General features: G+C 40.3%; 1 pseudogene; it reads right to left on the bottom strand.

Moving 5' to 3' along the window:
• Positions 1-15,144, bottom strand: part of LOC147888126 (uncharacterized) — a 38,886-nt pseudogene extending 23,742 nt beyond the window's left edge.
• Between the last annotated feature and the right edge of the window lie 356 nt (positions 15,145-15,500).

Here is a 15,500-nt window from a genome sequence, read left to right as displayed (position 1 = left end):
TGTCCACGATGCCTCTATCTTCTCTGCCCGTCACCTGATGTGAGCTCTTGACATTACATTGAGGTGACTCCTTCACGTGACTACTCCAAACTTTGGTGAAGACTTCCCAAGCTAAATGTGAGTTCTCCAACACACTCCACTATAGTGATCTCTCTGATTAGTGTATTACATCATCGAGCTTGATGTAGACCACTCTACGTCAACAAGTGACTTCTTCAACATTGCTTATTTGATCGGTGCTTGAGGTACTTCGCATTGATTGACTTTTTGATTGGTCGTGGTACCTGAGGCTTCTACTTCAACATTGGTGACTCTCCTTCCTGCATTTTGAGAGTCATCATGTAATTGCTCCATGTAGCTACCCATGGACTTCACCGACACATATTTTGGGGCATTCTTGCCTAGCACTTCATTGACATCGTCATCGACTCGCAGGGATGTGGACACATGTGCATTAGCTACTTGGAGGACATCTCTTTCACAAAGAGATATTTTTATTTATTACTACACGCTTGATGTATTTTGGGGTCCTCTGCCCTGGGTAGTCCCCCTAAAATGATATGTATTGAGTGTTTGGTTTTCATTGAGTCTAAAGGTCCTCTAGCTTGGATAGTCCTCTTGAGAAAGAGACATCACGTCCTTTCACTTGCTCTACTACTGCTTGAACCTGCCAAAACTTCACAGTTCCTCTTGTATCAAAAAAGAAGTGAAGTGTCTTCTTTAGCACATCTTGGATGTCTGTTGGCAAGCTAGAAAGCTTGGCTCTACCATCTTTACTAATCTCAGCATTGGGGTATACATCTAGAATATCCTATCTCTTCCACTGCTTCTCAAAGAAGTGTGCTTGAAAATTGCCTCCAAGAATGCCTAGCGCATTTTCAGTCATGCTTTTAGTGATGGTAATCTTCTGACCTTGACAGACGATTTGTCTCTTCTTCACATTCACCTCTTGTAACAACCTAGTGAAGTTGCTGAGAGCATCCAAATAGGGCTTTCAAAAGAGTGAGTGAGGAGCTCCCAGATGTGACAATTTCAAGATCAGGGGAGGAGAGGCACTTGCACTATGCTACAACAGAGGGGGAGGATAGATTGTGTGAGGAACTTGCAAACTGTGTAGGGGGGGAGGAAAGATCATGTGAGGAGCTTTCAAACTGTGCAGACACATTTTGGAGCTTGGTGTGTTGAGGGGCATCCATTATGAGAGGGGATAGAAGTTGTAGGAAGAGTGCAAGGGATAAAGAAACGGTCGAGAGGGATAGAAGACAAAATAGTGAAGGAAATAGAATAGTGGAGGCTTAAGTTTGCAGTTCGAGTGCAAGGGAGAAAGAAACAACTGAGAGGGGTAGAAGACAAAATAATGAAGGGAATGGAATAGAGAGGGATAGAAGACAAAACAGTGAAGGGAATGGAATAGTGGAGGCTTAACTTTGTAGCTCGACTACAAGGAACTATCAAGGTGAGAACCACTGGGTTGGCAGTTAATTACCAACCACCACCATAGGGGCGTGCAATCACTCACCTACCAGTTACCACCAATGGGCATCCGATTCATGATTACTAGCCACATTGTAATTAATTACCATTGCTCGTATGGGGTGGCACCTAAGATTCCACCACGGTGGCCTACAATTAATATGGATGGAACACCGAGCCTCCAGGCCTCCAGCCACCATGGTGGCTTGAACTTTATAATATATATGATCTGTGGCATTTGGCATTTTGCTACATTGCTCTCATCCGCCCTTGCTCTGCTACTTTGCTCGACACATCCTCCTTCAGCTCTCTTCCACCCCTTGGGGTGTCAACTCCCTTTAGTAAGAGTACCTATCAAAATTTTGAGTATGATATGAATTTAAAAATATGCCATGAGTAAAAATTAGTCAAATTAGCATGGTTGTATTTTACAGTAAAAGAGCTTCAAATATGTCTTTACACCTTGAAATTTAGGTAACACATGAACATGATTTTTAAAGAAGGTTGGTTTTCATATTTTAGTGTATTTTTAGTTTTACCCCCCCCCCCCCCCCCGGTCCAAAAGAGACCCCCCTTGGGTCTCACATATTACGAAAAATATTTACAAATCTTGCATATTTTTCAAGGTATATACCTTAGCATATGTGGGAGGGGACACTTGATATTTTCATATTTTTCCCTTGCATATTTATAGTTTTTGTAAGAAATCCATACATATTTTATATGGAACTTGTCCCCCCATACCCTAAATTTTGGACAAGGGTAGTAACATAATATATATTGAGTTGGCACTGCAAGTTCCACCCTTGCTCTACTTTGCTCCACGCTCCCTCCTCCAACTCTCATCACTCATCTGCTCCCCTGCTCACCCACTCATCTTCAACATGCCTATTGTAACTACTACCACTCCTTGATGCAATGTGATCCCAATGTTATTTACCTTCTCGTATAAGGTGATTGTGTTACACTCACCTGGACCAGAAATGCTGGCTCTAGTGGACACCCTTCATTCTCCCCCTAGACATTGATGAAGGCCTCAAGATTTCTCATAGTAGAGTACTCTCATCTTGTTGGGGGGCCATAATTCGAGTCTTGGCAATGTGCATGGTCTTTGGCCTCTCCATCTTCTCCTCCATTGGATCCCTAAAATTTTTTAATGCAATAAGATGGGCTGGTGGCAATACTGAGTTGTACAAATTTTCTCTTGCTCAATGAGGCTCATAACCACATAGCAATGGATGGATGTAATCTTTTGGCCTCTAATACTCTCAATGATCTTTTGGCTCACTGGATGTAATATTTTGGTCTCTAAGGCTCTCAACAATTGTAGAGTTTTTACATTTATGTAATCTCTGTTGTTCAATTTGAGGCTCTCAGTATGCATTGTTGTTAACTTTTATATTTGAGTGGTCATGGTCACTAGATGTAATCTTTTGGCCTCTAAGGCTCTCATCAATTGCTGAATTTTTACAATTGTAAGATCTTTTGTTTAATTTTTTCTCAATATAAATTGTTAATTTTTATATAACCTATTATTGGATGTAGATGTAATCTCTGTTGCTCAATTTTCACTCAATGAATTGTAGTTGATTATCTTTACTACAATAAGGACTAAAATACCAGTAAAGTAGGACAACAATTTCCTTGGTTTAGGACCAAAATAGTGCGAAAATAACTCCAATTACCCACCGTTGTGGTTGCAAGGAGATACATCTAGAAAATTAGAATTAAACTTTTAGAAAATGCAATTGACAATATGGCCCTTGAGGGGTTTCCTCTAGGGGCAAGGGCCATATTGACATTATGTATTATAAAATATCCAGGATGCCACTAGATAGATATGCCATGTTGATATGGCTCTTGCCCCTAAAGGGGACCCCTCAAGGGCCATATCATCAATTGCATTTTCCTTGGTTGCACAAGGAAATACATTTTCCTTGGTACATAAATATATAACTCCAAGAACCAGCGGGGTGGTTGTCACAGATCTCCTTCTATTTACCAACGTGATGGTTGTCATAGATCTCCTCCTGTGATACGTAAAAATAGGTAACGGAGCCATAACTCCAAGAACTAGTGTGGTGGTTGCTCCGAGCCAACCTTGAATTTTGGGTGATGATAGGTGGTCAAACTAGAGACTGCAGTGCGACGATGTTCATAATGATAGATTGCATCTCATTATTATGCCACAAACTAGCACAGTGGTCTCTCCAAGCCAACCTTGAATTTTCATGATTTGCATGGGCGCATTGCTCATTGAACGGTGGCAAAGCTGCAGCAAAAGGCTACGTGATGACAGGTGGTCTGTGCTGTGGTGGTGTTCTGAATGATAGATTACATCTCATTATTATGCCAAGAACCAATGCCGTGGTCTCTCCAAGTCAACCTTGAATTTTCATGATATGCATGGGCATGCTGCCCAATGATAGATGGCAAAGCTGTGGCAAAAGGTTGTGCGGGTCAGGTCAGAGATTGCACTGCGCAAACTAGTGTAGAGATGCACGATGTAGTGCAGAGCTACTGTGTGTTGAGCTCTGCAATGTTCAGAATAAATATATTGCATCTCATTATTATGCCAGTGTAGCATCATGATGTTGGGAAAACTTCTAGTGAGAGCGTGCGTCCGCGCAAAATCTCACCCAAAAGCACGGCACGTTGCGGCCTCAAAATGGCCTCGAAAATAGTTCTACAATTGACTACACCTGAGCAAAGGTTGACCTAGACAATGGAAAATATGAAAATAATTTTCCTTACCAAAGACACAACAATAAAATGAGTAGAATAAAGAAAGAACCACACCATGGTTGAGTGTCTCAAGTGCATGATGCAAACTAAGGACGTGTTTGATAAGTCTTAGACAAAAATAGTTTGCACAATAGTTTATCTATCGAACCAATCTTCTACTAATGCTTTACATGATATGATATTAGGGAAATCATGACGTAAACCTATATAGACCAAGTATCTAACATCTTAGGGTTTTGGGATTAACATCTTATGCTCATGTGTCAAAGGAGAAGAGACTTATGTTAGATTCCAAGAGCAGAAGTGCATCATGATCTCGGGGGAGTCACTTAGTGTAATATGTCTATATCACATACATTCAGGGCTTTTTTTCTAAATTCGTGTGTAACCTATTTTTATCATTTCCTTACACCCCCTCTGTAAATTTTCTCAAATTTTATAAATCCCATAATGTCATTATAATTTTTTTCCTAGAGGAATTTTTAATGTCCTTATGTGAGAGATACATTACTACTTTTGGAGTCATTTTTTATGAAAGAGAGGTCCTAGAGTGCAACAATAGGCAACATGCATTTTTCAATCCTGTTGGCAGTGCCAAAAGACTAAGAGAACTAGAGAATAAACAAGGCAATGCATGTATACCAAAAGTAAGAGAGACAAATAGCAAATAAGCTAAATCATCTGTGCCATACACACCAAATTCCAAGACTAAAGAGGTATGCAAATTACTTGAACTATGCAAAGAGGTCTTGCAAGCCAAAAGAAAAAACGTTTATAGAAATTCTTCATCAAGGATTGGAAACTTTTATAAATGACATATATGCTTCAAAATGTCACAAAAACCATATGTCAGGATTAGTCAAATTGAAAAAATATTTTATGAGAATACATAACAATTATTTCTTGCCAAATACAAACATCTAGGCCTTTACTATGTCAAAGATTGGGAACTCTATGAATTGTATATATCCCAAGCTTATTAATTGCTTCTGTGTTTTTGTTATTATAAGAATTTAACAACACCATGGTTATTTGCCACATCCATAGAAGGCCTTGCCACTTTTTTTCTTCCATGAAAACCCTTGATAATATACAATAATGTAGTACTAAAACCTCTACGGTAGAATTAATGTACGACCATACTATATCCAATGCCAAAACATAATATTCAAGATCTCTTTGCCACATCCATGCAAAACTTTGTTGTATCTCATACTAAAACATAGTATTTAGATTTGCAGTGCCACATCCATGCAGAACCTTATTGTAACCGATGTGGAAGCCAGTGTCCAAAACCACTTTGTTGCATTCTTATAGGACCTTGCGGTAACAAATCCCATGCAAAGATTTGGTCTAGAGGGGGTTGGAGAGGGGGGGGTGTAGATAGGAGTTTAAGAGGTTGAGAAAATCATGGAAGTAACTGCAAAACTATTGCAAATCATCCACTTGTGTGATTGAAGGTCCTACAAAATGATAATTTAATAAGGACATCCATCAAGCTAGATCCAACTCAACACACAATAAATATGTAGCATTTTTCTTAGATAGGACTATAAAAAAGAAGAGAAAGAAGAGGGACATACCAAGTGTGGGGGTTAAAGGTCATTGTGTCTTTACCCCGGTTATGGACAATACTTAAACACATATATAAATGAATGAAAAAAAGATTAGGGTGGTTCTGCACCCACCAAAACTTGTGTGGCTCTCTGTCTCTCTCTCTCCCTCTTCCGTTCTGAGCCCGGGTGATCTAGCTGAGCGTGCATGAATGCTTGGAAGCTCAGCAGCTTTATGGGAGGAAGGAGAAGCTCTGTGGGAAGCTTTGTGGGTGACTTTACTTACATCTGAGTGTGTAGAAACCTTGGAGGAACCTTTGGAAAAGTCACTTTGGTTTTGCGAAGTGGTTTTGAGAGCCTGTTAAGTGTTTTCAAAGACAAAGTCTTTTTTTAAGCTTTTCTTGTTCCGTTCGACGACAGAGACTTCGTATTGACTTGTAGAGGCAACTATTGCTTGCTTTTGGTGTCCACTTCACTTTAGGAGCTTGGAAACACCTTCATTCTTGAATCTGGGATCATTTCATTGGATTTCTGACTCACTATGTCAGTTCCTACGTTTTCTGCTTGGGTTTTGGAACTTAAGTTTGGAGTAACCATTTGCAGATCTGTCAATTTCGGTGGACTCAGGAGGTCCTAAAACTTCTATGTTGCTCATCATTCGCACTCCGATGGAGTTTACAAATAGTTCTATTTCCAAAAACGTTTTTCAGTTCGTGTGTTGGACCCAGTGATTGAGACCACGATTTCTAGAACCGTCTGTCCCATTGCGTTTGGATACCCAAAAACCCCTACCTGTCAGTTCTTACACGATTCAGTGGAGTATTTTCAGAGTTATAGATCTCTGTGTATTGGATTTTGTCTCTCTGTTATGCATTTTTCATTCTAAGGTTTTGAAACCTTAGATTTATGCCACATGGCAGTGGATAAGTGTTGATGCCCATTTCTCACTCATCGGTTGGGATTTTGGAGTTCCAGCAGAAGAGAGATATTTGCAAATTTTCTTGCTAAGTCCGATTATGCAATGGCGCCCATGTTTTGAGGCATCTCAGGTTCTACTTTTAGTAGCGGTCATTGCCGTGGGACCATGAATTCTTGAGCATACCTTATGCAAATCACTCTGGTTGCAGTTGGAGCCGTGTGCGCTCATTCGTGGTGTGCATTGGGTTGCAGTGGATGATTTATAGGCCATTTGGAAGCATTGCGATCCTTATTGAATGTGCTGATAGGCTTAGATTGCCTTGTGGGATGCTATTTTTATGGACTCTTTGCACATGAATGCTATTTTATGCCGAGGGACAGCTTTGACACATTGCAGGTGATGCACTGATAGTGTTATGCTCTCTTGGATGAGATATTGGTAATGCATATGCCCATGGACAGTGTTTATGCTTGAGCCATTTGGCACTTATTGGCATTTTGGATTTCCATTGCAGTTCGCATTTTCTTTTGGGCCAAATTTGCTCATATGGATGCAAAGCACATGAGTCAAATGCATCTTTTGATGCTTTGAGCTTTGAGTTTTGGTGATATTTCACTCTATTGTGGCATACACATTTGGGTGCACCTGGTATTTGGTGTGATTCTCTCTTGCAGGTACTAGCATTTGGGATTTTGGTTCATTTGCATCATGGCATCCTCTTCCATGTCTGAAAAGGAGTTTTTCAGCATTAAAAAGTTTGATGGGACAAACATTTCTTTGTGGAAAGAACAGATAAGGGATGTGCTTATTCAAAAGAAGCAGATTAAACCCTTGGCAGGGATTGAAGCTAAGCCTGCAAATATGTCTGAGGATGATTGGAATGAGTTGGATGCATTAGCAAAGTCTACTATTAGACTTCATCTTGCAGAGTCAGTTTATTTCACAGTAGTAAATGAGCAGGCTACGGAAGATTTGTGGAAGAAACTATGTGCCACTTATGAGAAGGAAACTGCCTCTAATAAAGTTTACCTCTTGAAGAGGTTGTTTGAGCTACAAATGAAGAAAGGGGTCTCCATTGCTTCTCACTTGAATGAATTTAATATTATTTTCAGCCAGCTTCAGGCTCAGAAGATGAATTTTGATGCGGAGACTAAGGCAATATTTCTCTTATGTTCATTGCCATCCTCATGGGATACCTTCTGTACAGTTGTCAGTAACTCTGCACCTGGTGAAGTACTGAAATTTGATGATGTTGTGGGTATCTTGTTGGCTGAGGAGATTAGACAGAATTCTATGGATGGCAACAAGCAGGATGCAGCCTTAAATGTGCAAAGGGGCAGATCACAGTTCAGGGGTAAGTCCCAAGAAAGAGGGAAGTCTCGTAGCAAATCCAGGGCACAGAACATTGAGTGTTACCACTATGGCAAGAAGGGCCATATGAAAAAGGATTGCTACAAACTGAAAAGAGAGCAAAAGGATAAGAAAAAGAATGCAAATTGGGGTGCAAATTAGAAGGAAGAGAGTCCAAGTGAGGACAAAGGAAAAGTGAAGATCGAGGAGATCAATGCAGTCACACATGATAGTGACAATGACATTCTCTTCATGTCTAGTTTATCTGCAGAGTTGCTTACCACTTCAGATGATGCATATTCCCAAGATTGGATTTTGGATTCTGGTGCTTCATTCCATGTTACTCCCCATAGGGAATGGTTCTCCAATTATGACAGTGGAAAGACAGGTTGTGTGTATCCTCTGTGTATCTTGGAAATGACTATGCATGTGACATAGTGGGAGCAGGTGACATAAAGTTTTCTTTTGCAAATGGGTCTACATTTGTTTTGAAACATGTGAGACATGTGCCTAAGTTGACCAAGAGTCTTATTTGAGTGGGTCAGCTAGATGATGCTGGTTTTCACACCACTTTTGGCTTTCAGAGTTGGAAAATTCAGAAGGGCTCTATGCTTTTGGCCATGGGTTCCAAGTGTGGGACTTTGTATCCCTTACATGTATCAGGGGTATTTGATCATGTTGTTACAATAACCGAGTAGCCAAGCATTTTTCGGTTGGGCCATATGAGTCAAAATGGGATGAAACTCTTATGCCGTTTGGGTTATGTACCGCATTTGAGTTTCTCTGATTTTGAATTTTGTGAGCATTGTCTCTATGGAAGTAGACTAAATCAGCCCATAAAAGTAGGGGAAAGAAAGAGTTTGAAAAGCTTGATTTGGTGCATTCAAACGTATGTGGTCCCATGCCTACACGATCATTAGGCGGGGCTGAATACTCTGTGACATTCATTGATGATGCAACTAGGAAAGTGTGGGCTTATGTTATAGCTTGGAAGAGTGATATGTTCCAGGTATTTTAGAAATGGCTGGCCTTGGTTGAGAATCAGTCAGGTAGAATGCTTAAATGCCTACGGACTGACAATGGTAGAGAGTATCTCTCTCATGACTTTCAGCATTTCTATGATACACGTGCGATTAAGAGGGAGCTCACATCCCCTCGTACTCCAGAGGAAAATCCAGTTGCAGAAAAGATGAATCGTACCATTCAAGAAAGGTTGCAATGCATGCTTTCCAATGCAAGTCTTTCTGGTGGTTTTTGGGCTGAGGCAATGAAGACTGCAGTGCATGTGATCAATAGATCACCTAGTAAGAATTTGGATGGTGGTATTCCTGAAGAGGCATGGAGTGGCAAAAAGCCCTAGTGGCAAAAAGCCCTCTTACTCTCATTTGCGTATATTTGGGTGTGAGGAATATGCACATGTGCCAAAAGAGCTTCGAAAGAAGCTAGATCCTAAGTCTAGGAAATGCATCTTTCTGGGTTATGGTGAAAGTGGAGAGATGGGCTATCGTCTCTGGGATCCAGAAGCAAAGAAGATCATACGCAGCCATGATGTAGTCTTCAATGAGAAGAAGATGCATAAGGCACCCATGAGGGATGTGGAAATGAGGAGAATCACTTTCCAGGATGTGAATCCACCTGCATATGTTGATAGACAGCAAGCTGTCCATGCACCAAATGTGCAGGAAATGGTACCACCAAGTACTCCCAAAGGTATACAATCAAGGGATGCCCTTGAGAAGATCATCTAGAGTGTCTAGACCACCTGATAGGTTTGTTCGAGGGGTAGACTATGTGATGCTTACTGATTGTGGGGAGCCTTCTTGCTACAAAGAGGCTATGATGCATGAGGATCAAAGCAAGTGGGAGTATGCTATGCAATCAGAAATGAGTTCACTTATAAAAAAATAAGACTAGGGACTTGGTTTCTTTGCCACATGGAAAGAAAGCATTGCCATGTAAATGGGTCTACAAGATGAAGGTCACAGGTGATGATGTGCCTAGGTACAAGGCCCATTTGGTCGCTAAAGGGTTCAAGCAAGAGAAGGGTGTGGACTTTGATGAGATATTCTCTCCGGTTGTGAAGATGACCACACTTAGATGCATGCTTGGGCTAGTGGCAGCAGAAGATATGGAGCTTATACAGATGGATGTCAAGACAGCTTTCTTGCATGGGGATCTACATGAGGAAATTCACATGGTGCAGCCAGAAGGCTTTGAAGAAAAGGGCAAAGAGCATTTAGTTTGCAAGCTAACGAAGAGTCTCTATGGGCTAAAGCAAGCGCCTAGAGAATGGCATCAGTAGTTTGATGCTTTTATTCGGTCCCAGGGTTTTAGAAGGAGTGAAATTGATCACTGCCTCTACACTAAAAGGGCTAAGGATAATAGCCTGATAATCCTGGCACTATATGTGGATGATATGCTATTGGCTAGCAAGAATACTTATGAGCTAGATGCATTAAAGGCCAAGTTGCATGAGGCCTTTGATATGAAAGATTTGGGACTTGCAGGTCATATTCTTGGTATGCGCATCCCGTGTGATCGGAGTAGGAAACTCCTTTGGCTTTCACAAAAGGAGTATGTTACAAATGTATTGCACCGTTTCAATATGGAGGGGGGGAAGGCAGTGAGTACTCCATTGCCTCCATATGTGAAACTGAGTCATATAGATAGTCCCAAATTAGATGAGGAGAGGGCCATGATGGCCAAGGTTCCTTATGCATCAGCAGTTGGGAGTCTTATGTATGCTATGATAGCTACTAGACCAGACATTGCATTTGCAGTGGGAGTTGTTAGCCGATATATGGCTAATCTAGGAAAGAGGCATTGGGAGGCAGTTAAGTGCATCATGAGGTACATGAAGGGTACCAAGGAGATGTGCATTTGCTTTGGTAGAGGAGACATGTGTGTACTTGGGTACATAGATTCAGACTATGCAGGACATGTGGATAGGACATGTGGATAGTAGGAGATCCACTTCTGGTTATGTGTTCACCTTTGCAGGTGGTGCAGTGTCGTGGATATCTCGTGCACAGAAGTGCGTTGCTTTGTCTACCATAGAGGCTGAGTGTGTTGTAGCCACAGAGGATTCCAACGAGGCTACATGGCTTGATCGGCTAGTGGGAGATTTGGGGATTCATATAGGTGTACCGACATTGCATAGTGATTCCATGAGTGCTATTCAGCTAGCACGAAATCCGGTCTTTCATGCAAAGACCAAACACATTGAGGTCAGGTACCATTTCATCAGGGAGGTACTTGACGACAAGTGCATAGAGCTTGTCAAGGTTCATACAGATGATAACCCTGCAGATATGCTGACGAAGAGTCTACCTAGTCAGCAGTTTGGGTATTGTCGTGTATTGATGGGCATTGGATAGTATGCTCACTGGTTGTTCTCCCTTAAAGGCACATTGTCCTTTAAGTGGGAGGTTGTAAAGGTCACTGTGCCTTTACCCCGGTTATGTACAATACTCAAACACATGATTAGGGTGGTTTTGCACCCACCAAAACTTGTGTGGCTCTCTGTCTCTCTCTCTCCCTCTTCTGTTCTTGCTTCCGTTAAAAGCACTCTCACCAAGTACCCTTAATGCCCCTTTACAAATCTATTGAATACATTCCAATCATTCTCATCCAAAGTATACTTGTTGCTATTACATTCATAGGTGAGGTTTGCCAATGTAGTGACGCTCTCAATATCTGTCATGTCAAGTTCTATAAGGTCATATGTGAAGCATCGTGAGCCTTTTGGCTTTTAATACCACCCAAGTTGGACTTCTACTCTAGAAGGTCTATCTGATAGGTTGAACCCTCTCTTATATTCCACATATCCCCCACCAACTTTTCTCCTCATTTTTTGAACTCATCCAAGATAACATGCAGCTTGTTTCTTCTTTCTTTGCAAAGAGCTTCGATTGCATTTCCTTTTCTTTTTTCTTGTTTTGTCTTCTTCTTGAAAGTATACATCACAATCAAAACCTATTCCAAATAGGTTCTCATTTGATATAGCAAGAGGTATCTCTTCCTTACAGTAGTATACTCCTTGTTGAACCCTCGTAAGTCTATCTTTGGAGAGTGTGGGATTTCCATTAAGTTGGCTTACCAATGTGGACTTGAATAGAGTCTTACCGTTAATGCTAACAATTGGGTTCACTGCTTCTTGCTCATCTAGGAGAGAATCTACCAAATGTCTAATTTCACTTATGGAGGCATCATTGTCATTTTCCTCCATATTTGACACATGATCTGCTTATTGATCTTTTTCTTTGGAATCAAACTCTTGTGCATATGCATTTGTAAATCCAACTCTGACCAAGGTTCACCCTTTGGCTTCATATGCAAGCGTTCACACATTTCATGTGCACTTTTTAGCCCTTTCTTCAAAGCTTCGATGATTTTATCATCAGTTGAAACACAATAATAGTCTCCTAGATTAGCTTTCGGGCATGTTCTCTTTGAGATTCAATTCCCTCCAGACATGTTCTTGCTTCTTATGTGCCCTTGTAAATAAGGGACTACCCTCTTTACATTCAAAGTGTGCAAGCCTATTCAGATTACCAGCACTATGTAGCATGTCCATCACGTCATAAGCACATTCATGTCCCACCATGCTTCTAATCTTACTAAAGAAGATTTCAACTGCATCTAATCCTGTAAGATGTAAAGGGCACTTAAGGCTTGGACAAATTCTCTAAAGCATATTTTTAACAAGACCATAAAATGGCATGAGAGCTGTACATCTAAGAAAGCCTCCTTAGTTATTATGAAGTTTCCTTTCAATATATAATGTGTATGATGAACAATCCAAGACCTCCAAATCTGGAAGAAAAAGGAAATATTGCCTACAAGATGGACTCAGCCCACAAGGCTCACAAGAAGATGTCAACGTAGTCTCCAACAATTTCAAGGTAAGCTTGTGTTCCCAACATGCTCCTAAAGCTTGCATCAAATCGACTGGAAGTGTAATGAAGTGCAAAAACCAAGCATGGCAGGGCATCATGCAATGGGTTAGCAAGGAAAACTCCTGCACGTCCACCAACGACACAATTATGAAAGGTTTCAATAATCTTTTTCTTCTCCCACTTTGATCATGCATGTAGTCATACACTCATGATCATCTGATTTATATCCATCAAAACCCAGGAGCGTGTCATCTTTTGATTCCACCTACAAGTAGTAATGAGCATATTTTAGTAAGTTCATTTTCAATTTCTATTTAATTTAAAAGAAAATTTTAGATTAAGAAAATTATTGCCATAAAAAAGAGCTCGATATGATTACTTTATTCTCTTCTTTATGGCGGTTTTATCTTCCACTAAGATGAAGGGAATCTTTGACATGTTTCCATGATTTTCTTTCTTCTTTCTATAAATTTTAGCAAGTGCATAAAAAATATACTCATGTATGCTGAGTACAAAGTGGGTTGCAAGTCTTTGCCCTTGCTTTGTTGTTGATAAAGAAGGTCCATTGAGATTGGAGCTCAAGAAGGCATGTGACCTTTGGCCTCTTCACATTCTTGCAACCTCAAATATTGCCTTTGTATTCTCACTATATCTTTGTCCTGAACTTGACCTATTTATAATTGTAGCAACATCTTGTAGAAAGTCCCACAAGACAGCTTCACCACCAACCTATGGGCTTCAATTATGTTGTTGTAAAATATTTTTACATCCTTTCGATTGAGAGACTCTATGCTGGCTTCTCTTAAAGTCCAGACTCTTGTAACTGAAAGGATGGCAGCTTTAGACTTTGCCTGCCATAGTTGCATAGAAAGATCTCTTGCTCACCTTTTAGCAAAAAAAGTTGCATTTCTGAGTTCACTTTTTGTAAGATAATATAGTCTTCTTCCCCACAACTAGTACCCCTATGTCCTCTCTTGTTTTCAACCTTCTCTTCCTTATACAATCTCATTCTAAAGTCAACAAGTTTAACTATCCCCTTGCAATGGTGGCATGTAAAGCCTTCAAATGGTTTCCCATCTTGGAAATTCGCATGCAACTTATGTGACGAAAGTATACCTCCACATAAATTTCATTACCACCATCATGTAATGTCACCTTAACACTCTATAAACCAATGCTTTCCACCACATTGATCATCTAAGAAAGGCTTTATCTTAATGTATTTGCTACTTACTTTGACCTCATGGCTCCAAAGACCCCAACACAACAAACTAAAATTTACAAAAGAGCTTTCATTATCTCTAGTATTACTTGAATTACGAGATAGAGCACTTATACTTGGGCTTCTTGCTTCTATTGAAACCATAAAGGTGCTAAGAGATATTTGCTTTGGATCATGCTCCTTATCATTTTGGGGACGCCTTGGCAAGCCCATGACTACCACCTTTAAACTTTCTTCTTTTTTCATGAGTGACTTGATGTGAGAGTTTGAATTTGTGTGCTCACTAAGAACCATGTACAAATTTGATCTTGGAGGACACAAACGTAGCCACACATCATCATATTTGCATCACACCATTTTGTCCTTAAAATCATGCATTGTAGCCTCAATCACCTTGAAATACCAACCTATTAATACAATATGAGATGAGGAAGAGACTTAGTGTAAGAACATGAAAAATAATACTTGAGGAACAAAGGAACAAAAGATACCTTCATTTGTCATCATTAAAGAATGGAACTTCTCGATTGCATCCTCTATCTCTCTTTTGTCATCCCTTGCTGGCTGATGCAATTATTTGGTCATACCTTCTTTCTGTAGTCCTAAAAAAATGATATATTTGAGCTCATGCTTTTTACTCTCTAAGATGTGAAATCTCATGAAGTTAGAGAAGCAACTGTAAGCTGCATGCTTGCCTTCGATCAAGCCTTCACCGTAAAGTTCATTACACTCATGACACCAAATCTGTATATGAGGTACACCATTGAAGTCCTCAAAATGCAGCTCAAACCTATCATCCCTTGACACTACCATTTCCCCCAACTTTGATCTAACTCTATCACATTCCCGTTGCCAAAGTTCAAGAATATTAGAGCCCAATAACTTACTAAAGAGCTTTGAAGACATGTTCACTTGAGCTTCAAGAGTTGCTTCACTAGTTGGTTGAGTGAAATGTCTCTTACGTGGAGGAAGTGCTTCCACCATACTGTACGAACTCCTCTTTATGTGAACTACGAGTTGATAATTAATTATCCATCATTCCTCTTGTTGTTTGGTTATTGTATACTCATCCTCAACAAACTCAAATGATCCCAATAGAAGCTCATTGCCTTCAATTTGATCACGAACATGAGACAATGTCGGATGAATTTTGTCTCTTGTCACCCTAACAAGACCTAACTCCTCCTCGCTATTATTGTCAACCACTTGAATCGTAAAAATGGATGCCATGATAGGAGCGAGTCTACTTCAAAATAAAAAGAGAACCTCAATTAGAACCTCTCCTCAACTTGTATGTGCATGACTTAAAAAATTTAGACCACCAATTCCATGCAAGATAT

This window comes from Dipteris shenzhenensis, chromosome 22, assembly GCF_047967505.1.
Source record: "Dipteris shenzhenensis isolate YYH24624 ecotype China chromosome 22, Dip_SZ_1.0, whole genome shotgun sequence".
Lineage (NCBI taxonomy): Eukaryota > Viridiplantae > Streptophyta > Polypodiopsida > Gleicheniales > Dipteridaceae > Dipteris > Dipteris shenzhenensis.
The sequence above is the reverse complement of the archived record's forward strand: the minus strand, read 5'-3'. Positions and strand labels throughout refer to the sequence as shown.